The 24,533-nt window shown below is 69.3% G+C and overlaps 16 non-coding genes across 16 annotated transcripts; all 16 read left to right on the forward strand.

Annotated features, from left to right (window-relative positions):
* Window positions 1–5,398: 5,398 nt before the first annotated feature.
* On the forward strand, window positions 5,399–5,517 carry LOC131494046 (5S ribosomal RNA). The gene has a single exon (XR_009253116.1). It is a non-coding gene; the product is annotated as a 5S ribosomal RNA (ribosomal RNA).
* Window positions 5,518–6,636: 1,119 nt separating this feature from the next.
* On the forward strand, window positions 6,637–6,755 carry LOC131494048 (5S ribosomal RNA). Its single transcript, XR_009253117.1, has one exon. It is a non-coding gene; the product is annotated as a 5S ribosomal RNA (ribosomal RNA).
* Window positions 6,756–7,881: 1,126 nt separating this feature from the next.
* On the forward strand, window positions 7,882–8,000 carry LOC131494049 (5S ribosomal RNA). The gene has a single exon (XR_009253118.1). It is a non-coding gene; the product is annotated as a 5S ribosomal RNA (ribosomal RNA).
* Window positions 8,001–9,131: 1,131 nt separating this feature from the next.
* LOC131494050 (5S ribosomal RNA) lies at window positions 9,132–9,250 on the forward strand. The gene has a single exon (XR_009253119.1). It is a non-coding gene; the product is annotated as a 5S ribosomal RNA (ribosomal RNA).
* A 1,127-nt stretch (window positions 9,251–10,377) lies between these two features.
* LOC131494051 (5S ribosomal RNA) lies at window positions 10,378–10,496 on the forward strand. Its single transcript, XR_009253120.1, has one exon. It is a non-coding gene; the product is annotated as a 5S ribosomal RNA (ribosomal RNA).
* Window positions 10,497–11,624: 1,128 nt separating this feature from the next.
* On the forward strand, window positions 11,625–11,743 carry LOC131494053 (5S ribosomal RNA). Its single transcript, XR_009253122.1, has one exon. It is a non-coding gene; the product is annotated as a 5S ribosomal RNA (ribosomal RNA).
* Window positions 11,744–12,870: 1,127 nt separating this feature from the next.
* On the forward strand, window positions 12,871–12,989 carry LOC131494054 (5S ribosomal RNA). The gene has a single exon (XR_009253123.1). It is a non-coding gene; the product is annotated as a 5S ribosomal RNA (ribosomal RNA).
* A 1,131-nt stretch (window positions 12,990–14,120) lies between these two features.
* On the forward strand, window positions 14,121–14,239 carry LOC131494055 (5S ribosomal RNA). The gene has a single exon (XR_009253124.1). It is a non-coding gene; the product is annotated as a 5S ribosomal RNA (ribosomal RNA).
* A 1,131-nt stretch (window positions 14,240–15,370) lies between these two features.
* On the forward strand, window positions 15,371–15,489 carry LOC131494056 (5S ribosomal RNA). Its single transcript, XR_009253125.1, has one exon. It is a non-coding gene; the product is annotated as a 5S ribosomal RNA (ribosomal RNA).
* Window positions 15,490–16,617: 1,128 nt separating this feature from the next.
* Window positions 16,618–16,736, forward strand: LOC131494057 (5S ribosomal RNA). Its single transcript, XR_009253126.1, has one exon. It is a non-coding gene; the product is annotated as a 5S ribosomal RNA (ribosomal RNA).
* A 1,131-nt stretch (window positions 16,737–17,867) lies between these two features.
* On the forward strand, window positions 17,868–17,986 carry LOC131494059 (5S ribosomal RNA). The gene has a single exon (XR_009253127.1). It is a non-coding gene; the product is annotated as a 5S ribosomal RNA (ribosomal RNA).
* A 1,131-nt stretch (window positions 17,987–19,117) lies between these two features.
* On the forward strand, window positions 19,118–19,236 carry LOC131494060 (5S ribosomal RNA). Its single transcript, XR_009253128.1, has one exon. It is a non-coding gene; the product is annotated as a 5S ribosomal RNA (ribosomal RNA).
* Window positions 19,237–20,367: 1,131 nt separating this feature from the next.
* LOC131494061 (5S ribosomal RNA) lies at window positions 20,368–20,486 on the forward strand. The gene has a single exon (XR_009253129.1). It is a non-coding gene; the product is annotated as a 5S ribosomal RNA (ribosomal RNA).
* Window positions 20,487–21,618: 1,132 nt separating this feature from the next.
* LOC131494062 (5S ribosomal RNA) lies at window positions 21,619–21,737 on the forward strand. The gene has a single exon (XR_009253130.1). It is a non-coding gene; the product is annotated as a 5S ribosomal RNA (ribosomal RNA).
* A 1,132-nt stretch (window positions 21,738–22,869) lies between these two features.
* LOC131494063 (5S ribosomal RNA) lies at window positions 22,870–22,988 on the forward strand. The gene has a single exon (XR_009253131.1). It is a non-coding gene; the product is annotated as a 5S ribosomal RNA (ribosomal RNA).
* A 1,132-nt stretch (window positions 22,989–24,120) lies between these two features.
* LOC131494066 (5S ribosomal RNA) lies at window positions 24,121–24,239 on the forward strand. The gene has a single exon (XR_009253133.1). It is a non-coding gene; the product is annotated as a 5S ribosomal RNA (ribosomal RNA).
* Window positions 24,240–24,533: the final 294 nt, after the last annotated feature.

The raw sequence follows: 24,533 nt of genomic DNA on the forward strand, positions 1-24,533 counted from the left end.
CCAAAGATTTATAGCTGCATAAAGTTTTCTCTTCGTGCCAACAGAAATCATTACTGCAACCTGCCAGCATACATCTTCTCATGGCTTCCAATGTTTGTTCCTTGTAAATGAGGACTTTGCCACAAGTGAAAAAATCTATTACTGTAAGTTAAACACATACACTCGCAAACACACACATCCACACACACCCATCCCCCCCCCCCCCGCCCAAACACACACAAAAGGGCCACCTGCGTGACTAACCAGATTAAGCGTCCAACTTTCGACTCAGGTCATGATCTCGAGGTTTGTGGGTTCGAGCCCTGCGTCCACCTCTGGGCTGTAAGCCGGGAGCCTGAAGCCTGCTTCTGATTCTGTGTCTCCCTCTCTCTCTGCTCCTCCCCTTCTCACATCCTATCTCCCTCTCTCAAAAATAAATAGACATGAAAAAATATATAAATAACCCAAGGAAACCTCTCTGAAGGGACTGTGATGAAGCTGAGAGACAAGCACAGCACAGGGACTGCTGTCTGGATTAGAGCAGGGTGACTCGGGGAACAAGGGAGAAGCCAGCTGCACTTCTCATGAACGGTCACTGCGACTGCAGAGAGACCAAGACACCAATTCATCAAGCCACCGACTCCCACAAATGATACACCAACCTCGACAGGCACTGCATTGTTAGGAATTACAGAGTAGAGAAATCAAGTCCTCTCTTCCCCTAGAAACAAGCCAGTGCCAAGCACGCACCGCTTCCATCTGTGAACAACTCTGTCACACAGGTTCCCGGAGCATCCCATCTACACATCCACTTGGTCAAGCATGTCACTGAGGCCGGCCCAGGCTCAAGGGGAGGCCTTAGACTCCACCTCTCAAAGGGAGTTGGAGACAAGCAACTACCTCCCATCGTGACTTTGATGTCATCATAGGCCACGTTTCAGCAGGTCTAAGACGTCACCACTTGTAGGAAGCATCCTGATGTCACACGAATCAAAATGTGAAAGCAAGGTCAAGGTGGAATCGTGACGTGTAGGACTTGCACGCTGATTTGTGATGGGAGACGTGTCTCCGCTGCCGGTGCAGCTCAAAGTTTGAACCCGGGCTACCTTACGTTCCAAAGTGAGGGCCAGGGAGCATCCAAAGTGAGGGCCAGGCTGAGACCATCTATCGCATGGAGGGGATCCCTGAACAGCTACTAACGTTTTCTATTCTAGAAACTTCTGCACAAATGCCAAAGGAAGATGTACAGTAAACCCTCATGAATGCATCACCCATCTTCCACCAGTATCAACCCACATGGTCACTTAATCATTGATGCATACCCTGACCTAACCCAGGGCGTAGAATTCCCAGAGGGTGGGTGAGTTCACGTGTCAATCCCGGAGCATAAGGTGGCACCGTGAGCCCTTTGTGTTGTCCTCCTTGCAATCCACGTGGCTGAGCAATAAATATCGCTTTAGTACCTAGATGCCACTGGGTAAATCTGAAGTGGATGTGCCAGGGCTCACACTGAGCACACATGAGTTAGCAGGTAAGTAAGGGGACAAAACGGTTGTTTTGTCCGTTTTAGAATACTATCGCATGGGGAAGGGAGGGGAGTAAGAACCAGGGTGGGGGCAATTCGGCCACAGTTTTCCTTGAAATGATGTGTGTGGTGGCACTTTGAGCAAAACATGAAAAACAGGGGCACCTCGGTGGCTCCCTTGGCTGAGTGTCCAACTTCGACTCAGGTCATGATCTCACGATTCATGAGTTCAAGCCCTAGGTCGGGCTGTTTGGTGACAGCTCAGAGCATGGAGCCTTTTTCGGATTCTGTGTCTCCCTGACTCTCTTCCCCTCCCCCAGTTGCACTCTGTGTGTGTCTCTCTCTCCCTGTCAAAAATAAATAACCATTACAAAATGTAAAAGAGGGGCGCCTGGGTGGCGCAGTCGGTTAAGCGTCCGACTTCAGCCAGGTCACGATCTCGCGGTCCGTGAGTTCGAGCCCCGCGTCGGGCTCTGGGCTGACAGCTCAGAGCCTGGAGCCTGTTTCAGATTCTGTGTCTCCCTCTCTCTCTGCCCCTCCCCCGTTCATGCTCTGTCTTTCTCTCTCTGTCCCAAAAATAAATTAAAAAAACATTAAAAAAAAAAAATTAAAAAAAAAATGTAAAAGAAACAAAAACCAGGGTCACTCAGCTGCCACAGTCAGGGGAGTATACAACTCTTGATACCTGGGTCGTGGGTCTGTGCAGAAGTTACTTAACATCTTTGAAAATAAATCGAAATTAGGAGTACCTGGGTGGCCCAGTCAATTAAGCACCTGACTCTTGATTTCAGCTCAGATCATGATCTCTCTGTTGGTGAAAAAGTTCCCATATCAGGTTTGTGCTGACATTGGAGGCCCTGCTTGGGACTCTCTCTCCGTCTCTCTGACCCTCCTCCCCTCTCCTCTCTCTCAAAAGAAATCGTTTTTGAAATTTAAAAATTAACATGAATAAAAAAGAAAATAAGATGTTGGAGACTAAGACAACCTTAGCCCTCTATTTTTGCTATGTGACAATGCCTTACTCACTGCTTTAATTACAAGTGAAACATTTTTTTAATTTTTGTAACTTTATTTTTATAACTTGGAGACAGAGCACATGCATGAGTGGGGGAGGGGAGAGAGAGAATCCCAAGCAGGGTCTGTGCTGTCAGCCCAGGGCTCGAGGCGGGCCTCAAACCCATAAACCATGAGATCGTGACCTGAGCCGAGGTCAAGAGTCAGACGCTCAACCAACTGAGTCACCCAGGCTACCCTAATTAAAAAATTTTAAATTAATGGACATTATTTTATTCTCCTGAAAATGTTTACAAATAGCTTTAACTTAAGCTTCCGAGAGCATCCTGGCCTGAAAACCAGAGCCATGGCCCTGAAGCACAGAGACTAGGCTGTGGGCCTCCCCTCAGCACCAGGGGAGAAAGGTTCTGTTCGCCTCCTCTAAGGATGGCTGGCCGGACGCACTGAAAACAATCCAAGCAAGCGGGACAGCAGCCACCGGTTGCACAGGCGAGGCTGACCTACCCTCTAACTGCTGGATGTGCTCTGGTGTGTGTGCCCTGAAACCCTGTGGGCGGCCACCATGCCCATGGCTCACAGCGGACGGGGGCCTTGGAGGCGGCACAGTGGGACACAGGCCTCCCTGCACCTGGCCCTCACCACAGCCCAGCCTGGCTGGCATCCTGGCGTCCAGGCCTGATGCTGCTTCCTCTCACGTGTGGGCAGGATGGTTTGCTCCTGCATCACTGTCTCCCCCGCACGTCCTAGTGCCTTTCCAGAGTGGTTCCTGTCCAGGGGTCCCTGAAAGTGCCTTCTACCAAAGCAGAGAACACTCACCCCCACCAAGCACATGCACGCTCGTGGCTAGGAGAGGCACACCACACTCGAGTGAGAAGATCAACCGGCAGTAATCCTGGTGCACGCCAGAGGTCCTCTTGACCATTTTCCATCTTCCGCTTTCTTCCTGGATAGTCTAGGGCCTGTCATGTGACCCGAGAGTCCTCTTCCCCGTGGGAGGGTTGGGCCCGTCCTCTCCACCCTGATGCCTCCGGGGTAGGACTAGGCAGAGCAGGCCTTCTCCAGAAACGGGTGGACTGGGGAGGTGGTCCCTCTATGTCCAAATCTCTGGAACCTGTGCACGTGACTTTATTTGGAAAAGCAGGCTTTGTAAGTGCAGCTACGTGGAGGACCTGGAGACCACCCTGGACTCCCTGGGGAGGGGGCTGGGGAGTACACGGATGAATGTTCTTAAAAGAGGAGTCAGGTAAGATCCACCGAGAAGGGACAGGGCATGGGGCCCAGCAAGCACCGAAGCCGGGCAGGGTGGAGCCTCCCTGCTCCCGCTGAAATCTGCCCATGCACCCGGTGGTGTGGACACAGCGCTGGCCTCAAGTCAGGACGGGGAAAGGTGCCACAGGAAGACAAGGAGGAGAATCAGAAGAATCCACGCCACTTCTTCCCACCGAGGACTCAAGCGACAGGGGGGTAAGAGAAAGCAGAACGTCAGGGATGTTGAGAAACACCATCAAGTGAAGCCACATCATCAGGAAGGAGGCAACAATCCCTCTTGGGCATGCGCCTGCTGCCCCTCTGCAGAGGCCATGGGGACAGACCCCTCCCGGTACCGCGGAGCACCCACCTGGGAGGTAGCAGGACTCGGCCAGCAAAAGGCGAGGAGGAAAGTGTGAAGTCACAATTGCATTCAGAACACTCGACGTGACACACAAGAAAGGACCTTAGGGGCAGCAGTGATGAAGGTAGAGAGGCCTCAAGGAGGAGTGTGTAGCGGTAGGAGAGTCAAGGGTATTCGGTGGGACCTGGCGGGTCTGTGGAAAGGCCTGCAAGCCCCGGAACATTCAGTATGGGGCGAGCACAGCCAAGGATGGCTAACGCGTGTTCTCAGAGAGGCCACACCCCTCGGACATCTGCTCGGTGCTTGGTCTGTTTCTCAACTGACATTTCTTTGTTCAGCATCATTGGATTCACCAAATCAAGTTTTAATAAACCGCGTGCAACCTAATGTACCTGTGGGGAATTGGTCTGTTTCCGGAAACTCGCAGATGCCGAAGGCTTGCCCAGCTTTGGTGGAGAAAAAAACAGAATCTTAGATGGAAAACGCAGGGAAGCACTTTGTTGTTCCAAACCTCACACTTAACACTAAGGACCAGGAAGTGCAGAAACTAAAGATCAGCCAGCAAAGGTTCTCAACAGGAAGACACAGAATGACCTAACTATGCCTTGACAGAAAGGAGAAGGGAAGTCTTACTCCACAGAAAGTAACTATGTGTCCTTCACAGTTAGTAAACGTGGTTTACTACGTCCTGGACCTCTCCCCTCCCTCGAGCCCTCATCCCCAGGCAGGGTCCCTGGCATTTCGCGAGGCCCCGCTAGGGCAGCGGGCTCGGGCTGTTGATGTTCACTGGGGGCGCTGGCGCCTCCGGGGTGGGTATGCACCAGGTGGGGCAGACGGGAGGAGAAGGCCGGGTGGCTGGCTGCGCTCGCCCTGGGGCTGGGGAGGAGGCGCCGACACCCCGGCGGGGCGGGCCCCGGAAGGCACGGCCGGCCGGATGCCCCACGCTCGCTTCCACCCTCTTGCCAGTGAGTAGCCCGACCTGGTGCGGTGACGTGCGGTCCGGTGCGGTGCCGGATGGAAGCGGAGGCGGGCGTGGGGCCAAGCCGGGAGCGGCCTGCAAGAGTCCCGGGATCGGAGAACGCCGGGGCTTGCGCCTCAGCGCCTTGCCAGGGTCCTCTTGCGCGGCCTCCGCCACCCGCCCGGGGCCCGCGGCGGAGGGCGGCGGCAGGCAGGCAGGCAGGCAGGCGCGTGCACGGGTGAAGCGCCGCACCCGCTGGGCTGGGGACGCGTGGAGCAGGCTCTTGAGGCGCCCAGCGCCAGCCGCCCGCGTCTACGGCCATACCACCCTGAACGCGCCCGATCTCGTCTGATCTCGGAAGCTAAGCAGGGTCGGGCCTGGTTAGTACTTGGATGGGAGACCGCCTGGGAATACCGGGTGCTGTAGGCTTTTTCGCTTTTGGCCTTTGGCCTTTGGCCTCCTTGACCTCTCCTTTGGCGCCCGCCGCCCCTCCCCCCTCCCTCCCTGGGTCCCTCTCTCCCCAGGGAGCGCGGCTGCTGGGGCCAAACACATCCCAGCCACGGATCCCTCTGCCCCTCCCGGGCCAGCAAAGCAGCCTGGCCTGGCCTGGCCCGGCCCCGCCCCGCCCCGCCCCGCCACGCACCCCAAGCCCGCACACAACCCCCCCCCTCCCCCCCCACCCGGCACTTCACGAGGGGCACGCTCCCCGCTCCCCGCTCCCCGCACCCGGCCAGATCCCACTGCACCGGCTGGAAGCCACGTCCCAGCTTTGCACCTTTCCTGAGACACCACCCACACCGGCACCCGCACCCGCACGGACGGGTGGGGGGGTGTGCGGTGAGGGCGGGACCGGAGGCTGGCGCCCGGGGACTGGAGGGTGGGGGCTGGGTGGGTGGATGCGAGAACCAGGAGCGGGCGGGCGGGGCCGCGAGACCCCAGACTCCCACTCCGCCACACGCCTGGGCTCCCTGGGTCCTGGACCTCTCCCCTCCCTCGAGCCCTCATCCCCAGGCAGGGTCCCTGGCATTTCGCGAGGCCCCGCTAGGGCAGCGGGCTCGGGCTGTTGATGTTCACTGGGGGCGCTGGCGCCTCCGGGGTGGGTATGCACCAGGTGGGGCAGACGGGAGGAGAAGGCCGGGTGGCTGGCTGCGCTCGCCCTGGGGCTGGGGAGGAGGCGCCTACACCCCGGCGGGGGCGGGCCCCGGAAGGCACGGCCGGCCGGATGCCCCACGCTCGCTTCCACCCTCTTGCCAGTGAGTAGCCCGACCTGGTGCGGTGACGTGCGGTCCGGTGCGGTGCCGGATGGAAGCGGAGGCGGGCGTGGGGCCAAGCCGGGAGCGGCCTGCAAGAGTCCCGGGATCGGAGAACGCCGGGGCTTGCGCCTCAGCGCCTTGCCAGGGTCCTCTTGCGCGGCCTCCGCCACCCGCCCGGGGCCCGCGGCGGAGGGCGGCGGCAGGCAGGCAGGCGCGTGCACGGGTGAAGCGCCGCACCCGCTGGGCTGGGGACGCGTGGAGCAGGCTCTTGAGGCGCCCAGCGCCAGCCGCCCGCGTCTACGGCCATACCACCCTGAACGCGCCCGATCTCGTCTGATCTCGGAAGCTAAGCAGGGTCGGGCCTGGTTAGTACTTGGATGGGAGACCGCCTGGGAATACCGGGTGCTGTAGGCTTTTTCGCTTTTGGCCTTTGGCCTTTGGCCTCCTTGACCTCTCCTTTGGCGCCCGCCGCCCCTCCCCCCTCCCTCCCTGGGTCCCTCTCTCCCCAGGGAGCGCGGCTGCTGGGGCCAAACACATCCCAGCCACGGATCCCTCTGCCCCTCCCGGGCCAGCAAAGCAGCCTGGCCTGGCCTGGCCCGGCCCCGCCCCGCCCCGCCCCGCCACGCACCCCAAGCCCGCACACAACCCCCCCCTCCCCCCCCACCCGGCACTTCACGAGGGGCACGCTCCCCGCTCCCCGCTCCCCGCACCCGGCCAGATCCCACTGCACCGGCTGGAAGCCACGTCCCAGCTTTGCACCTTTCCTGAGACACCACCCACACCGGCACCCGCACCCGCACGGAGGGGTGGGGGGGTGTGCGGTGAGGGCGGGACCGGAGGCTGGCGCCCGGGGACTGGAGGGTGGGGGCTGGGTGGGTGGATGCGAGAACCAGGAGCGGGCGGGCGGGGCCGCGAGACCCCAGACTCCCACTCCGCCACACGCCTGGGCTCCCTGGGTCCTGGACCTCTCCCCTCCCTCGAGCCCTCATCCCCAGGCAGGGTCCCTGGCATTTCGCGAGGCCCCGCTAGGGCAGCGGGCTCGGGCTGTTGATGTTCACTGGGGGCGCTGGCGCCTCCGGGGTGGGTATGCACCAGGTGGGGCAGACGGGAGGAGAAGGCCGGGTGGCTGGCTGCGCTCGCCCTGGGGCTGGGGAGGAGGCGCCGACACCCCGGCGGGGGCGGGCCCCGGAAGGCACGGCCGGCCGGATGCCCCACGCTCGCTTCCACCCTCTTGCCAGTGAGTAGCCCGACCTGGTGCGGTGACGTGCGGTCCGGTGCGGTGCCGGATGGAAGCGGAGGCGGGCGTGGGGCCAAGCCGGGAGCGGCCTGCAAGAGTCCCGGGATCGGAGAACGCCGGGGCTTGCGCCTCAGCGCCTTGCCAGGGTCCTCTTGCGCGGCCTCCGCCACCCGCCCGGGGCCCGCGGCGGAGGGCGGCGGCAGGCAGGCAGGCAGGCAGGCGCGTGCACGGGTGAAGCGCCGCACCCGCTGGGCTGGGGACGCGTGGAGCAGGCTCTTGAGGCGCCCAGCGCCGGCCGCCCGCGTCTACGGCCATACCACCCTGAACGCGCCCGATCTCGTCTGATCTCGGAAGCTAAGCAGGGTCGGGCCTGGTTAGTACTTGGATGGGAGACCGCCTGGGAATACCGGGTGCTGTAGGCTTTTTCGCTTTTGGCCTTTGGCCTTTGGCCTCCTTGACCTCTCCTTTGGCGCCCGCCGCCCCTCCCCCCTCCCTCCCTGGGTCCCTCTCTCCCCAGGGAGCGCGGCTGCTGGGGCCAAACACATCCCAGCCACGGATCCCTCTGCCCCTCCCGGGCCAGCAAAGCAGCCTGGCCTGGCCTGGCCCGGCCCCGCCCCGCCCCGCCCCGCCACGCACCCCAAGCCCGCACACAACCCCCCCCCTCCCCCCCCACCCGGCACTTCACGAGGGGCACGCTCCCCGCTCCCCGCTCCCCGCACCCGGCCAGATCCCACTGCACCGGCTGGAAGCCACGTCCCAGCTTTGCACCTTTCCTGAGACACCACCCACACCGGCACCCGCACCCGCACGGAGGGGTGGGGGGGTGTGCGGTGAGGGCGGGACCGGAGGCTGGCGCCCGGGGACTGGAGGGTGGGGGCTGGGTGGGTGGATGCGAGAACCAGGAGCGGGCGGGCGGGGCCGCGAGACCCCAGACTCCCACTCCGCCACACGCCTGGGCTCCCTGGGTCCTGGACCTCTCCCCTCCCTCGAGCCCTCATCCCCAGGCAGGGTCCCTGGCATTTCGCGAGGCCCCGCTAGGGCAGCGGGCTCGGGCTGTTGATGTTCACTGGGGGCGCTGGCGCCTCCGGGGTGGGTATGCACCAGGTGGGGCAGACGGGAGGAGAAGGCCGGGTGGCTGGCTGCGCTCGCCCTGGGGCTGGGGAGGAGGCGCCGACACCCCGGCGGGGGCGGGCCCCGGAAGGCACGGCCGGCCGGATGCCCCACGCTCGCTTCCACCCTCTTGCCAGTGAGTAGCCCGACCTGGTGCGGTGACGTGCGGTCCGGTGCGGTGCCGGATGGAAGCGGAGGCGGGCGTGGGGCCAAGCCGGGAGCGGCCTGCAAGAGTCCCGGGATCGGAGAACGCCGGGGCTTGCGCCTCAGCGCCTTGCCAGGGTCCTCTTGCGCGGCCTCCGCCACCCGCCCGGGGCCCGCGGCGGAGGGCGGCGGCAGGCAGGCAGGCAGGCAGGCAGGCGCGTGCACGGGTGAAGCGCCGCACCCGCTGGGCTGGGGACGCGTGGAGCAGGCTCTTGAGGCGCCCAGCGCCAGCCGCCCGCGTCTACGGCCATACCACCCTGAACGCGCCCGATCTCGTCTGATCTCGGAAGCTAAGCAGGGTCGGGCCTGGTTAGTACTTGGATGGGAGACCGCCTGGGAATACCGGGTGCTGTAGGCTTTTTCGCTTTTGGCCTTTGGCCTTTGGCCTCCTTGACCTCTCCTTTGGCGCCCGCCGCCCCTCCCCCCTCCCTCCCTGGGTCCCTCTCTCCCCAGGGAGCGCGGCTGCTGGGGCCAAACACATCCCAGCCACGGATCCCTCTGCCCCTCCCGGGCCAGCAAAGCAGCCTGGCCTGGCCTGGCCCGGCCCCGCCCCGCCCCGCCCCGCCACGCACCCCAAGCCCGCACACAACCCCCCCCCTCCCCCCCCACCCGGCACTTCACGAGGGGCACGCTCCCCGCTCCCCGCTCCCCGCACCCGGCCAGATCCCACTGCACCGGCTGGAAGCCACGTCCCAGCTTTGCACCTTTCCTGAGACACCACCCACACCGGCACCCGCACCCGCACGGAGGGGTGGGGGGGTGTGCGGTGAGGGCGGGACCGGAGGCTGGCGCCCGGGGACTGGAGGGTGGGGGCTGGGTGGGTGGATGCGAGAACCAGGAGCGGGCGGGCGGGGCCGCGAGACCCCAGACTCCCACTCCGCCACACGCCTGGGCTCCCTGGGTCCTGGACCTCTCCCCTCCCTCGAGCCCTCATCCCCAGGCAGGGTCCCTGGCATTTCGCGAGGCCCCGCTAGGGCAGCGGGCTCGGGCTGTTGATGTTCACTGGGGGCGCTGGCGCCTCCGGGGTGGGTATGCACCAGGTGGGGCAGACGGGAGGAGAAGGCCGGGTGGCTGGCTGCGCTCGCCCTGGGGCTGGGGAGGAGGCGCCGACACCCCGGCGGGGGCGGGCCCCGGAAGGCACGGCCGGCCGGATGCCCCACGCTCGCTTCCACCCTCTTGCCAGTGAGTAGCCCGACCTGGTGCGGTGACGTGCGGTCCGGTGCGGTGCCGGATGGAAGCGGAGGCGGGCGTGGGGCCAAGCCGGGAGCGGCCTGCAAGAGTCCCGGGATCGGAGAACGCCGGGGCTTGCGCCTCAGCGCCTTGCCAGGGTCCTCTTGCGCGGCCTCCGCCACCCGCCCGGGGCCCGCGGCGGAGGGCGGCGGCAGGCAGGCAGGCAGGCAGGCGCGTGCACGGGTGAAGCGCCGCACCCGCTGGGCTGGGGACGCGTGGAGCAGGCTCTTGAGGCGCCCAGCGCCAGCCGCCCGCGTCTACGGCCATACCACCCTGAACGCGCCCGATCTCGTCTGATCTCGGAAGCTAAGCAGGGTCGGGCCTGGTTAGTACTTGGATGGGAGACCGCCTGGGAATACCGGGTGCTGTAGGCTTTTTCGCTTTTGGCCTTTGGCCTTTGGCCTCCTTGACCTCTCCTTTGGCGCCCGCCGCCCCTCCCCCCTCCCTCCCTGGGTCCCTCTCTCCCCAGGGAGCGCGGCTGCTGGGGCCAAACACATCCCAGCCACGGATCCCTCTGCCCCTCCCGGGCCAGCAAAGCAGCCTGGCCTGGCCTGGCCCGGCCCCGCCCCGCCCCGCCCCGCCACGCACCCCAAGCCCGCACACAACCCCCCCCCTCCCCCCCCACCCGGCACTTCACGAGGGGCACGCTCCCCGCTCCCCGCTCCCCGCACCCGGCCAGATCCCACTGCACCGGCTGGAAGCCACGTCCCAGCTTTGCACCTTTCCTGAGACACCACCCACACCGGCACCCGCACCCGCACGGAGGGGTGGGGGGGGTGTGCGGTGAGGGCGGGACCGGAGGCTGGCGCCCGGGGACTGGAGGGTGGGGGCTGGGTGGGTGGATGCGAGAACCAGGAGCGGGCGGGCGGGGCCGCGAGACCCCAGACTCCCACTCCGCCACACGCCTGGGCTCCCTGGGTCCTGGACCTCTCCCCTCCCTCGAGCCCTCATCCCCAGGCAGGGTCCCTGGCATTTCGCGAGGCCCCGCTAGGGCAGCGGGCTCGGGCTGTTGATGTTCACTGGGGGCGCTGGCGCCTCCGGGGTGGGTATGCACCAGGTGGGGCAGACGGGAGGAGAAGGCCGGGTGGCTGGCTGCGCTCGCCCTGGGGCTGGGGAGGAGGCGCCGACACCCCGGCGGGGGCGGGCCCCGGAAGGCACGGCCGGCCGGATGCCCCACGCTCGCTTCCACCCTCTTGCCAGTGAGTAGCCCGACCTGGTGCGGTGACGTGCGGTCCGGTGCGGTGCCGGATGGAAGCGGAGGCGGGCGTGGGGCCAAGCCGGGAGCGGCCTGCAAGAGTCCCGGGATCGGAGAACGCCGGGGCTTGCGCCTCAGCGCCTTGCCAGGGTCCTCTTGCGCGGCCTCCGCCACCCGCCCGGGGCCCGCGGCGGAGGGCGGCGGCAGGCAGGCAGGCAGGCAGGCGCGTGCACGGGTGAAGCGCCGCACCCGCTGGGCTGGGGACGCGTGGAGCAGGCTCTTGAGGCGCCCAGCGCCAGCCGCCCGCGTCTACGGCCATACCACCCTGAACGCGCCCGATCTCGTCTGATCTCGGAAGCTAAGCAGGGTCGGGCCTGGTTAGTACTTGGATGGGAGACCGCCTGGGAATACCGGGTGCTGTAGGCTTTTTCGCTTTTGGCCTTTGGCCTTTGGCCTCCTTGACCTCTCCTTTGGCGCCCGCCGCCCCTCCCCCCTCCCTCCCTGGGTCCCTCTCTCCCCAGGGAGCGCGGCTGCTGGGGCCAAACACATCCCAGCCACGGATCCCTCTGCCCCTCCCGGGCCAGCAAAGCAGCCTGGCCTGGCCTGGCCCGGCCCCGCCCCGCCCCGCCCCGCCACGCACCCCAAGCCCGCACACAACCCCCCCCCTCCCCCCCCACCCGGCACTTCACGAGGGGCACGCTCCCCGCTCCCCGCTCCCCGCACCCGGCCAGATCCCACTGCACCGGCTGGAAGCCACGTCCCAGCTTTGCACCTTTCCTGAGACACCACCCACACCGGCACCCGCACCCGCACGGAGGGGTGGGGGGGTGTGCGGTGAGGGCGGGACCGGAGGCTGGCGCCCGGGGACTGGAGGGTGGGGGCTGGGTGGGTGGATGCGAGAACCAGGAGCGGGCGGGCGGGGCCGCGAGACCCCAGACTCCCACTCCGCCACACGCCTGGGCTCCCTGGGTCCTGGACCTCTCCCCTCCCTCGAGCCCTCATCCCCAGGCAGGGTCCCTGGCATTTCGCGAGGCCCCGCTAGGGCAGCGGGCTCGGGCTGTTGATGTTCACTGGGGGCGCTGGCGCCTCCGGGGTGGGTATGCACCAGGTGGGGCAGACGGGAGGAGAAGGCCGGGTGGCTGGCTGCGCTCGCCCTGGGGCTGGGGAGGAGGCGCCGACACCCCGGCGGGGGCGGGCCCCGGAAGGCACGGCCGGCCGGATGCCCCACGCTCGCTTCCACCCTCTTGCCAGTGAGTAGCCCGACCTGGTGCGGTGACGTGCGGTCCGGTGCGGTGCCGGATGGAAGCGGAGGCGGGCGTGGGGCCAAGCCGGGAGCGGCCTGCAAGAGTCCCGGGATCGGAGAACGCCGGGGCTTGCGCCTCAGCGCCTTGCCAGGGTCCTCTTGCGCGGCCTCCGCCACCCGCCCGGGGCCCGCGGCGGAGGGCGGCGGCAGGCAGGCAGGCAGGCAGGCGCGTGCACGGGTGAAGCGCCGCACCCGCTGGGCTGGGGACGCGTGGAGCAGGCTCTTGAGGCGCCCAGCGCCAGCCGCCCGCGTCTACGGCCATACCACCCTGAACGCGCCCGATCTCGTCTGATCTCGGAAGCTAAGCAGGGTCGGGCCTGGTTAGTACTTGGATGGGAGACCGCCTGGGAATACCGGGTGCTGTAGGCTTTTTCGCTTTTGGCCTTTGGCCTTTGGCCTCCTTGACCTCTCCTTTGGCGCCCGCCGCCCCTCCCCCCTCCCTCCCTGGGTCCCTCTCTCCCCAGGGAGCGCGGCTGCTGGGGCCAAACACATCCCAGCCACGGATCCCTCTGCCCCTCCCGGGCCAGCAAAGCAGCCTGGCCTGGCCTGGCCCGGCCCCGCCCCGCCCCGCCCCGCCACGCACCCCAAGCCCGCACACAACCCCCCCCCTCCCCCCCCACCCGGCACTTCACGAGGGGCACGCTCCCCGCTCCCCGCTCCCCGCACCCGGCCAGATCCCACTGCACCGGCTGGAAGCCACGTCCCAGCTTTGCACCTTTCCTGAGACACCACCCACACCGGCACCCGCACCCGCACGGAGGGGTGGGGGGGTGTGCGGTGAGGGCGGGACCGGAAGCTGGCGCCCGGGGACTGGAGGGTGGGGGCTGGGTGGGTGGATGCGAGAACCAGGAGCGGGCGGGCGGGGCCGCGAGACCCCAGACTCCCACTCCGCCACACGCCTGGGCTCCCTGGGTCCTGGACCTCTCCCCTCCCTCGAGCCCTCATCCCCAGGCAGGGTCCCTGGCATTTCGCGAGGCCCCGCTAGGGCAGCGGGCTCGGGCTGTTGATGTTCACTGGGGGCGCTGGCGCCTCCGGGGTGGGTATGCACCAGGTGGGGCAGACGGGAGGAGAAGGCCGGGTGGCTGGCTGCGCTCGCCCTGGGGCTGGGGAGGAGGCGCCGACACCCCGGCGGGGGCGGGCCCCGGAAGGCACGGCCGGCCGGATGCCCCACGCTCGCTTCCACCCTCTTGCCAGTGAGTAGCCCGACCTGGTGCGGTGACGTGCGGTCCGGTGCGGTGCCGGATGGAAGCGGAGGCGGGCGTGGGGCCAAGCCGGGAGCGGCCTGCAAGAGTCCCGGGATCGGAGAACGCCGGGGCTTGCGCCTCAGCGCCTTGCCAGGGTCCTCTTGCGCGGCCTCCGCCACCCGCCCGGGGCCCGCGGCGGAGGGCGGCGGCAGGCAGGCAGGCAGGCAGGCAGGCGCGTGCACGGGTGAAGCGCCGCACCCGCTGGGCTGGGGACGCGTGGAGCAGGCTCTTGAGGCGCCCAGCGCCAGCCGCCCGCGTCTACGGCCATACCACCCTGAACGCGCCCGATCTCGTCTGATCTCGGAAGCTAAGCAGGGTCGGGCCTGGTTAGTACTTGGATGGGAGACCGCCTGGGAATACCGGGTGCTGTAGGCTTTTTCGCTTTTGGCCTTTGGCCTTTGGCCTCCTTGACCTCTCCTTTGGCGCCCGCCGCCCCTCCCCCCTCCCTCCCTGGGTCCCTCTCTCCCCAGGGAGCGCGGCTGCTGGGGCCAAACACATCCCAGCCACGGATCCCTCTGCCCCTCCCGGGCCAGCAAAGCAGCCTGGCCTGGCCTGGCCCGGCCCCGCCCCGCCCCGCCCCGCCACGCACCCCAAGCCCGCACACAACCCCCCCCCTCCCCCCCCACCCGGCACTTCACGAGGGGCACGCTCCCCGCTCCCCGCTCCCCGCACCCGGCCAGATCCCACTGCACCGGCTGGAAGCCACGTCCCAGCTTTGCACCTTTCCTGAGACACCACCCACACCGGCACCCGCACCCGCACGGACAGGTGGGGGGGTGTGCGGTGAGGGCGGGACCGGAGGCTGGCGCCCGGGGACTGGAGGGTGGGGGCTGGGTGGGTGGATGCGAGAACCAGGAGCGGGCGGGCGGGGCCGCGAGACCCCAGACTCCCACTCCGCCACACGCCTGGGCTCCCTGGGTCCTGGACCTCTCCCCTCCCTCGAGCCCTCATCCCCAGGCAGGGTCCCTGGCATTTCGCGAGGCCCCGCTAGGGCAGCGGGCTCGGGCTGTTGATGTTCACTGGGGGCGCTGGCGCCTCCGGGGTGGGTATGCACCAGGTGGGGCAGACGGGAGGAGAAGGCCGGGTGGCTGGCTGCGCTCGCCCTGGGGCTGGGGAGGAGGCGCCGACACCCCGGCGGGGGCGGGCCCCGGAAGGCACGGCCGGCCGGATGCCCCACGCTCGCTTCCACCCTCTTGCCAGTGAGTAGCCCGACCTGGTGCGGTGACGTGCGGTCCGGTGCGGTGCCGGATGGAAGCGGAGGCGGGCGTGGGGCCAAGCCGGGAGCGGCCTGCAAGAGTCCCGGGATCGGAGAACGCCGGGGCTTGCGCCTCAGCGCCTTGCCAGGGTCCTCTTGCGCGGCCTCCGCCACCCGCCCGGGGCCCGCGGCGGAGGGCGGCGGCAGGCAGGCAGGCAGGCAGGCAGGCGCGTGCACGGGTGAAGCGCCGCACCCGCTGGGCTGGGGACGCGTGGAGCAGGCTCTTGAGGCGCCCAGCGCCAGCCGCCCGCGTCTACGGCCATACCACCCTGAACGCGCCCGATCTCGTCTGATCTCGGAAGCTAAGCAGGGTCGGGCCTGGTTAGTACTTGGATGGGAGACCGCCTGGGAATACCGGGTGCTGTAGGCTTTTTCGCTTTTGGCCTTTGGCCTTTGGCCTCCTTGACCTCTCCTTTGGCGCCCGCCGCCCCTCCCCCCTCCCTCCCTGGGTCCCTCTCTCCCCAGGGAGCGCGGCTGCTGGGGCCAAACACATCCCAGCCACGGATCCCTCTGCCCCTCCCGGGCCAGCAAAGCAGCCTGGCCTGGCCTGGCCCGGCCCCGCCCCGCCCCGCCCCGCCACGCACCCCAAGCCCGCACACAACCCCCCCCCCTCCCCCCCCACCCGGCACTTCACGAGGGGCACGCTCCCCGCTCCCCGCTCCCCGCACCCGGCCAGATCCCACTGCACCGGCTGGAAGCCACGTCCCAGCTTTGCACCTTTCCTGAGACACCACCCACACCGGCACCCGCACCCGCACGGACGGGTGGGGGGGTGTGCGGTGAGGGCGGGACCGGAGGCTGGCGCCCGGGGACTGGAGGGTGGGGGCTGGGTGGGTGGATGCGAGAACCAGGAGCGGGCGGGCGGGGCCGCGAGACCCCAGACTCCCACTCCGCCACACGCCTGGGCTCCCTGGGTCCTGGACCTCTCCCCTCCCTCGAGCCCTCATCCCCAGGCAGGGTCCCTGGCATTTCGCGAGGCCCCGCTAGGGCAGCGGGCTCGGGCTGTTGATGTTCACTGGGGGCGCTGGCGCCTCCGGGGTGGGTATGCACCAGGTGGGGCAGACGGGAGGAGAAGGCCGGGTGGCTGGCTGCGCTCGCCCTGGGGCTGGGGAGGAGGCGCCGACACCCCGGCGGGGGCGGGCCCCGGAAGGCACGGCCGGCCGGATGCCCCACGCTCGCTTCCACCCTCTTGCCAGTGAGTAGCCCGACCTGGTGCGGTGACGTGCGGTCCGGTGCGGTGCCGGATGGAAGCGGAGGCGGGCGTGGGGCCAAGCCGGGAGCGGCCTGCAAGAGTCCCGGGATCGGAGAACGCCGGGGCTTGCGCCTCAGCGCCTTGCCAGGGTCCTCTTGCGCGGCCTCCGCCACCCGCCCGGGGCCCGCGGCGGAGGGCGGCGGCAGGCAGGCAGGCAGGCAGGCGCGTGCACGGGTGAAGCGCCGCACCCGCTGGGCTGGGGACGCGTGGAGCAGGCTCTTGAGGCGCCCAGCGCCAGCCGCCCGCGTCTACGGCCATACCACCCTGAACGCGCCCGATCTCGTCTGATCTCGGAAGCTAAGCAGGGTCGGGCCTGGTTAGTACTTGGATGGGAGACCGCCTGGGAATACCGGGTGCTGTAGGCTTTTTCGCTTTTGGCCTTTGGCCTTTGGCCTCCTTGACCTCTCCTTTGGCGCCCGCCGCCCCTCCCCCCTCCCTCCCTGGGTCCCTCTCTCCCCAGGGAGCGCGGCTGCTGGGGCCAAACACATCCCAGCCACGGATCCCTCTGCCCCTCCCGGGCCAGCAAAGCAGCCTGGCCTGGCCTGGCCCGGCCCCGCCCCGCCCCGCCCCGCCACGCACCCCAAGCCCGCACACAACCCCCCCCCTCCCCCCCCACCCGGCACTTCACGAGGGGCACGCTCCCCGCTCCCCGCTCCCCGCACCCGGCCAGATCCCACTGCACCGGCTGGAAGCCACGTCCCAGCTTTGCACCTTTCCTGAGACACCACCCACACCGGCACCCGCACCCGCACGGACGGGTGGGGGGGTGTGCGGTGAGGGCGGGACCGGAGGCTGGCGCCCGGGGACTGGAGGGTGGGGGCTGGGTGGGTGGATGCGAGAACCAGGAGCGGGCGGGCGGGGCCGCGAGACCCCAGACTCCCACTCCGCCACACGCCTGGGCTCCCTGGGTCCTGGACCTCTCCCCTCCCTCGAGCCCTCATCCCCAGGCAGGGTCCCTGGCATTTCGCGAGGCCCCGCTAGGGCAGCGGGCTCGGGCTGTTGATGTTCACTGGGGGCGCTGGCGCCTCCGGGGTGGGTATGCACCAGGTGGGGCAGACGGGAGGAGAAGGCCGGGTGGCTGGCTGCGCTCGCCCTGGGGCTGGGGAGGAGGCGCCTACACCCCGGCGGGGGCGGGCCCCGGAAGGCACGGCCGGCCGGATGCCCCACGCTCGCTTCCACCCTCTTGCCAGTGAGTAGCCCGACCTGGTGCGGTGACGTGCGGTCCGGTGCGGTGCCGGATGGAAGCGGAGGCGGGCGTGGGGCCAAGCCGGGAGCGGCCTGCAAGAGTCCCGGGATCGGAGAACGCCGGGGCTTGCGCCTCAGCGCCTTGCCAGGGTCCTCTTGCGCGGCCTCCGCCACCCGCCCGGGGCCCGCGGCGGAGGGCGGCGGCAGGCAGGCAGGCAGGCAGGCAGGCGCGTGCACGGGTGAAGCGCCGCACCCGCTGGGCTGGGGACGCGTGGAGCAGGCTCTTGAGGCGCCCAGCGCCAGCCGCCCGCGTCTACGGCCATACCACCCTGAACGCGCCCGATCTCGTCTGATCTCGGAAGCTAAGCAGGGTCGGGCCTGGTTAGTACTTGGATGGGAGACCGCCTGGGAATACCGGGTGCTGTAGGCTTTTTCGCTTTTGGCCTTTGGCCTTTGGCCTCCTTGACCTCTCCTTTGGCGCCCGCCGCCCCTCCCCCCTCCCTCCCTGGGTCCCTCTCTCCCCAGGGAGCGCGGCTGCTGGGGCCAAACACATCCCAGCCACGGATCCCTCTGCCCCTCCCGGGCCAGCAAAGCAGCCTGGCCTGGCCTGGCCCGGCCCCGCCCCGCCCCGCCCCGCCACGCACCCCAAGCCCGCACACAACCCCCCCCCTCCCCCCCCACCCGGCACTTCACGAGGGGCACGCTCCCCGCTCCCCGCTCCCCGCACCCGGCCAGATCCCACTGCACCGGCTGGAAGCCACGTCCCAGCTTTGCACCTTTCCTGAGACACCACCCACACCGGCACCCGCACCCGCACGGACGGGTGGGGGGGTGTGCGGTGAGGGCGGGACCGGAGGCTGGCGCCCGGGGACTGGAGGGTGGGGGCTGGGTGGGTGGATGCGAGAACCAGGAGCGGGCGGGCGGGGCCGCGAGACCCCAGACTCCCACTCCGCCACACGCCTGGGCTCCCTGGGTCCTGGACCTCTCCCCTCCCTCGAGCCCTCATCCCCAGGCAGGGTCCCTGGCATTTCGCGAGGCCCCGCTAGGGCAGCGGGCTCGGGCTGTTGATGTTCACTGGGGGCGCTGGCGCCTCCGGGGTGGGTATGCACCAGGTGGGGCAGACGGGAGGAGAAGGCCGGGTGGCTGGCTGCGCTCGCCCTGGGGCTGGGGAGGAGGCGCCGACACCCCGGCGGGGGCGGGCCCCGGAAGGCACGGCCGGCCGGATGCCCCACGCTCGCTTCCACCCTCTTGCCAGTGAGTAGCCCGACCTGGTGCGGTGACGTGCGGTCCGGTGCGGTGCCGGATGGAAGCGGAGGCGGGCGTGGGGCCAAGCCGGGAGCGGCCTGCAAGAGTCCCGGGATCGGAGAACGCCGGGGCTTGCGCCTCAGCGCCTTGCCAGGGTCCTCTTGCGCGGCCTCCGCCACCCGCCCGGGGCCCGCGGCGGAGGGCGGCGGCAGGCAGGCAGGCAGGCAGGCAGGCGCGTGCACGGGTGAAGCGCCGCACCCGCTGGGCTGGGGACGCGTGGAGCAGGCTCTTGAGGCGCCCAGCGCCAGCCGCCCGCGTCTACGGCCATACCACCCTGAACGCGCCCGATCTCGTCTGATCTCGGAAGCTAAGCAGGGTCGGGCCTGGTTAGTACTTGGATGGGAGACCGCCTGGGAATACCGGGTGCTGTAGGCTTTTTCGCTTTTGGCCTTTGGCCTTTGGCCTCCTTGACCTCTCCTTTGGCGCCCGCCGCCCCTCCCCCCTCCCTCCCTGGGTCCCTCTCTCCCCAGGGAGCGCGGCTGCTGGGGCCAAACACATCCCAGCCACGGATCCCTCTGCCCCTCCCGGGCCAGCAAAGCAGCCTGGCCTGGCCTGGCCCGGCCCCGCCCCGCCCCGCCCCGCCACGCACCCCAAGCCCGCACACAACCCCCCCCCTCCCCCCCCACCCGGCACTTCACGAGGGGCACGCTCCCCGCTCCCCGCTCCCCGCACCCGGCCAGATCCCACTGCACCGGCTGGAAGCCACGTCCCAGCTTTGCACCTTTCCTGAGACACCACCCACACCGGCACCCGCACCCGCACGGACGGGTGGGGGGGTGTGCGGTGAGGGCGGGACCGGAGGCTGGCGCCCGGGGACTGGAGGGTGGGGGCTGGGTGGGTGGATGCGAGAACCAGGAGCGGGCGGGCGGGGCCGCGAGACCCCAGACTCCCACTCCGCCACACGCCTGGGCTCCCTGGGTCCTGGACCTCTCCCCTCCCTCGAGCCCTCATCCCCAGGCAGGGTCCCTGGCATTTCGCGAGGCCCCGCTAGGGCAGCGGGCTCGGGCTGTTGATGTTCACTGGGGGCGCTGGCGCCTCCGGGGTGGGTATGCACCAGGTGGGGCAGAGGGGAGGAGAAGGCCGGGTGGCTGGCTGCGCTCGCCCTGGGGCTGGGGAGGAGGCGCCGACACCCCGGCGGGGGCGGGCCCCGGAAGGCACGGCCGGCCGGATGCCCCACGCTCGCTTCCACCCTCTTGCCAGTGAGTAGCCCGACCTGGTGCGGTGACGTGCGGTCCGGTGCGGTGCCGGATGGAAGCGGAGGCGGGCGTGGGGCCAAGCCGGGAGCGGCCTGCAAGAGTCCCGGGATCGGAGAACGCCGGGGCTTGCGCCTCAGCGCCTTGCCAGGGTCCTCTTGCGCGGCCTCCGCCACCCGCCCGGGGCCCGCGGCGGAGGGCGGCGGCAGGCAGGCAGGCAGGCAGGCAGGCGCGTGCACGGGTGAAGCGCCGCACCCGCTGGGCTGGGGACGCGTGGAGCAGGCTCTTGAGGCGCCCAGCGCCAGCCGCCCGCGTCTACGGCCATACCACCCTGAACGCGCCCGATCTCGTCTGATCTCGGAAGCTAAGCAGGGTCGGGCCTGGTTAGTACTTGGATGGGAGACCGCCTGGGAATACCGGGTGCTGTAGGCTTTTTCGCTTTTGGCCTTTGGCCTTTGGCCTCCTTGACCTCTCCTTTGGCGCCCGCCGCCCCTCCCCCCTCCCTCCCTGGGTCCCTCTCTCCCCAGGGAGCGCGGCTGCTGGGGCCAAACACATCCCAGCCACGGATCCCTCTGCCCCTCCCGGGCCAGCAAAGCAGCCTGGCCTGGCCTGGCCCGGCCCCGCCCCGCCCCGCCCCGCCACGCACCCCAAGCCCGCACACAACCCCCCCCCCTCCCCCCCCACCCGGCACTTCACGAGGGGCACGCTCCCCGCTCCCCGCTCCCCGCACCCGGCCAGATCCCACTGCACCGGCTGGAAGCCACGTCCCAGCTTTGCACCTTTCCTGAGACACCACCCACACCGGCACCCGCACCCGCACGGACGGGTGGGGGGGTGTGCGGTGAGGGCGGGACCGGAGGCTGGCGCCCGGGGACTGGAGGGTGGGGGCTGGGTGGGTGGATGCGAGAACCAGGAGCGGGCGGGCCGGGCCGCGAGACCCCAGACTCCCACTCCGCCACACGCCTGGGCTCCCTGGGTCCTGGACCTCTCCCCTCCCTCGAGCCCTCATCCCCAGGCAGGGTCCCTGGCATTTCGCGAGGCCCCGCTAGGGCAGCGGGCTCGGGCTGTTGATGTTCACTGGGGGCGCTGGCGCCTCCGGGGTGGGTATGCACCAGGTGGGGCAGACGGGAGGAGAAGGCCGGGTGGCTGGCTGCGCTCGCCCTGGGGCTGGGGAGGAGGCGCCGACACCCCGGCGGGGGCGGGCCCCGGAAGGCACGGCCGGCCGGATGCCCCACGCTCGCTTCCACCCTCTTGCCAGTGAGTAGCCCGACCTGGTGCGGTGACGTGCGGTCCGGTGCGGTGCCGGATGGAAGCGGAGGCGGGCGTGGGGCCAAGCCGGGAGCGGCCTGCAAGAGTCCCGGGATCGGAGAACGCCGGGGCTTGCGCCTCAGCGCCTTGCCAGGGTCCTCTTGCGCGGCCTCCGCCACCCGCCCGGGGCCCGCGGCGGAGGGCGGCGGCAGGCAGGCAGGCAGGCAGGCAGGCGCGTGCACGGGTGAAGCGCCGCACCCGCTGGGCTGGGGACGCGTGGAGCAGGCTCTTGAGGCGCCCAGCGCCAGCCGCCCGCGTCTACGGCCATACCACCCTGAACGCGCCCGATCTCGTCTGATCTCGGAAGCTAAGCAGGGTCGGGCCTGGTTAGTACTTGGATGGGAGACCGCCTGGGAATACCGGGTGCTGTAGGCTTTTTCGCTTTTGGCCTTTGGCCTTTGGCCTCCTTGACCTCTCCTTTGGCGCCCGCCGCCCCTCCCCCCTCCCTCCCTGGGTCCCTCTCTCCCCAGGGAGCGCGGCTGCTGGGGCCAAACACATCCCAGCCACGGATCCCTCTGCCCCTCCCGGGCCAGCAAAGCAGCCTGGCCTGGCCTGGCCCGGCCCCGCCCCGCCCCGCCCCGCCACGCACCCCAAGCCCGCACACAACCCCCCCCCCTCCCCCCCCACCCGGCACTTCACGAGGGGCACGCTCCCCGCTCCCCGCTCCCCGCACCCGGCCAGATCCCACTGCACCGGCTGGAAGCCACGTCCCAGCTTTGCACCTTTCCTGAGACACCACCCACACCGGCACCCGCACCCGCACGGACGGGTGGGGGGGTGTGCGGTGAGGGCGGGACCGGAGGCTGGCGCCCGGGGACTGGAGGGTGGGGGCTGGGTGGGTGGATGCGAGAACCAGGAGCGGGCGGGCGGGGCCGCGAGACCCCAGACTCCCACTCCGCCACACGCCTGGGCTCCCTGGGTCCTGGACCTCTCCCCTCCCTCGAGCCCTCATCCCCAGGCAGGGTCCCTGGCATTTCGCGAGGCCCCGCTAGGGCAGCGGGCTCGGGCTGTTGATGTTCACTGGGGGCGCTGGCGCCTCCGGGGTGGGTATGCACCAGGTGGGGCAGACGGGAGGAGAAGGCCGGGTGGCTGGCTGCGCTCGCCCTGGGGCTGGGGAGGAGGCGCCTACACCCCGGCGGGGGCGGGCCCCGGAAGGCACGGCCGGCCGGATGCCCCACGCTCGCTTCCACCCTCTTGCCAGTGAGTAGCCCGACCTGGTGCGGTGACGTGCGGTCCGGTGCGGTGCCGGATGGAAGCGGAGGCGGGCGTGGGGCCAAGCCGGGAGCGGCCTGCAAGAGTCCCGGGATCGGAGAACGCCGGGGCTTGCGCCTCAGCGCCTTGCCAGGGTCCTCTTGCGCGGCCTCCGCCACCCGCCCGGGGCCCGCGGCGGAGGGCGGCGGCAGGCAGGCAGGCAGGCAGGCAGGCGCGTGCACGGGTGAAGCGCCGCACCCGCTGGGCTGGGGACGCGTGGAGCAGGCTCTTGAGGCGCCCAGCGCCAGCCGCCCGCGTCTACGGCCATACCACCCTGAACGCGCCCGATCTCGTCTGATCTCGGAAGCTAAGCAGGGTCGGGCCTGGTTAGTACTTGGATGGGAGACCGCCTGGGAATACCGGGTGCTGTAGGCTTTTTCGCTTTTGGCCTTTGGCCTTTGGCCTCCTTGACCTCTCCTTTGGCGCCCGCCGCCCCTCCCCCCTCCCTCCCTGGGTCCCTCTCTCCCCAGGGAGCGCGGCTGCTGGGGCCAAACACATCCCAGCCACGGATCCCTCTGCCCCTCCCGGGCCAGCAAAGCAGCCTGGCCTGGCCTGGCCCGGCCCCGCCCCGCCCCGCCCCGCCACGCACCCCAAGCCCGCACACAACCCCCCCCCCTCCCCCCCCACCCGGCACTTCACGAGGGGCACGCTCCCCGCTCCCCGCTCCCCGCACCCGGCCAGATCCCACTGCACCGGCTGGAAGCCACGTCCCAGCTTTGCACCTTTCCTGAGACACCACCCACACCGGCACCCGCACCCGCACGGACGGGTGGGGGGGTGTGCGGTGAGGGCGGGACCGGAGGCTGGCGCCCGGGGACTGGAGGGTGGGGGCTGGGTGGGTGGATGCGAGAACCAGGAGCGGGCGGGCGGGGCCGCGAGACCCCAGACTCCCACTCCGCCACACGCCTGGGCTCCCTGGGTCCTGGACCTCTCCCCTCCCTCGAGCCCTCATCCCCAGGCAGGGTCCCTGGCATTTCGCGAGGCCCCGCTAGGGCAGCGGGCTCGGGCTGTTGATGTTCACTGGGGGCGCTGGCGCCTCCGGGGTGGGTATGCACCAGGTGGGGCAGACGGGAGGAGAAGGCCGGGTGGCTGGCTGCGCTCGCCCTGGGGCTGGGGAGGAGGCGCCGACACCCCGGCGGGGGCGGGCCCCGGAAGGCACGGCCGGCCGGATGCCCCACGCTCGCTTCCACCCTCTTGCCAGTGAGTAGCCCGACCTGGTGCGGTGACGTGCGGTCCGGTGCGGTGCCGGATGGAAGCGGAGGCGGGCGTGGGGCCAAGCCGGGAGCGGCCTGCAAGAGTCCCGGGATCGGAGAACGCCGGGGCTTGCGCCTCAGCGCCTTGCCAGGGTCCTCTTGCGCGGCCTCCGCCACCCGCCCGGGGCCCGCGGCGGAGGGCGGCGGCAGGCAGGCAGGCAGGCAGGCAGGCGCGTGCACGGGTGAAGCGCCGCACCCGCTGGGCTGGGGACGCGTGGAGCAGGCTCTTGAGGCGCCCAGCGCCAGCCGCCCGCGTCTACGGCCATACCACCCTGAACGCGCCCGATCTCGTCTGATCTCGGAAGCTAAGCAGGGTCGGGCCTGGTTAGTACTTGGATGGGAGACCGCCTGGGAATACCGGGTGCTGTAGGCTTTTTCGCTTTTGGCCTTTGGCCTTTGGCCTCCTTGACCTCTCCTTTGGCGCCCGCCGCCCCTCCCCCCTCCCTCCCTGGGTCCCTCTCTCCCCAGGGAGCGCGGCTGCTGGGGCCAAACACATCCCAGCCACGGATCCCTCTGCCCCTCCCGGGCCAGCAAAGCAGCCTGGCCTGGCCTGGCCCGGCCCCGCCCCGCCCCGCCCCGCCACGCACCCCAAGCCCGCACACAACCCCCCCCCTCCCCCCCCACCCGGCACTTCACGAGGGGCACGCTCCCCGCTCCCCGCTCCCCG

This window comes from Neofelis nebulosa, chromosome 13 (assembly GCF_028018385.1).
Source record: "Neofelis nebulosa isolate mNeoNeb1 chromosome 13, mNeoNeb1.pri, whole genome shotgun sequence".
NCBI classification, from domain to species: domain Eukaryota; kingdom Metazoa; phylum Chordata; class Mammalia; order Carnivora; family Felidae; genus Neofelis; species Neofelis nebulosa.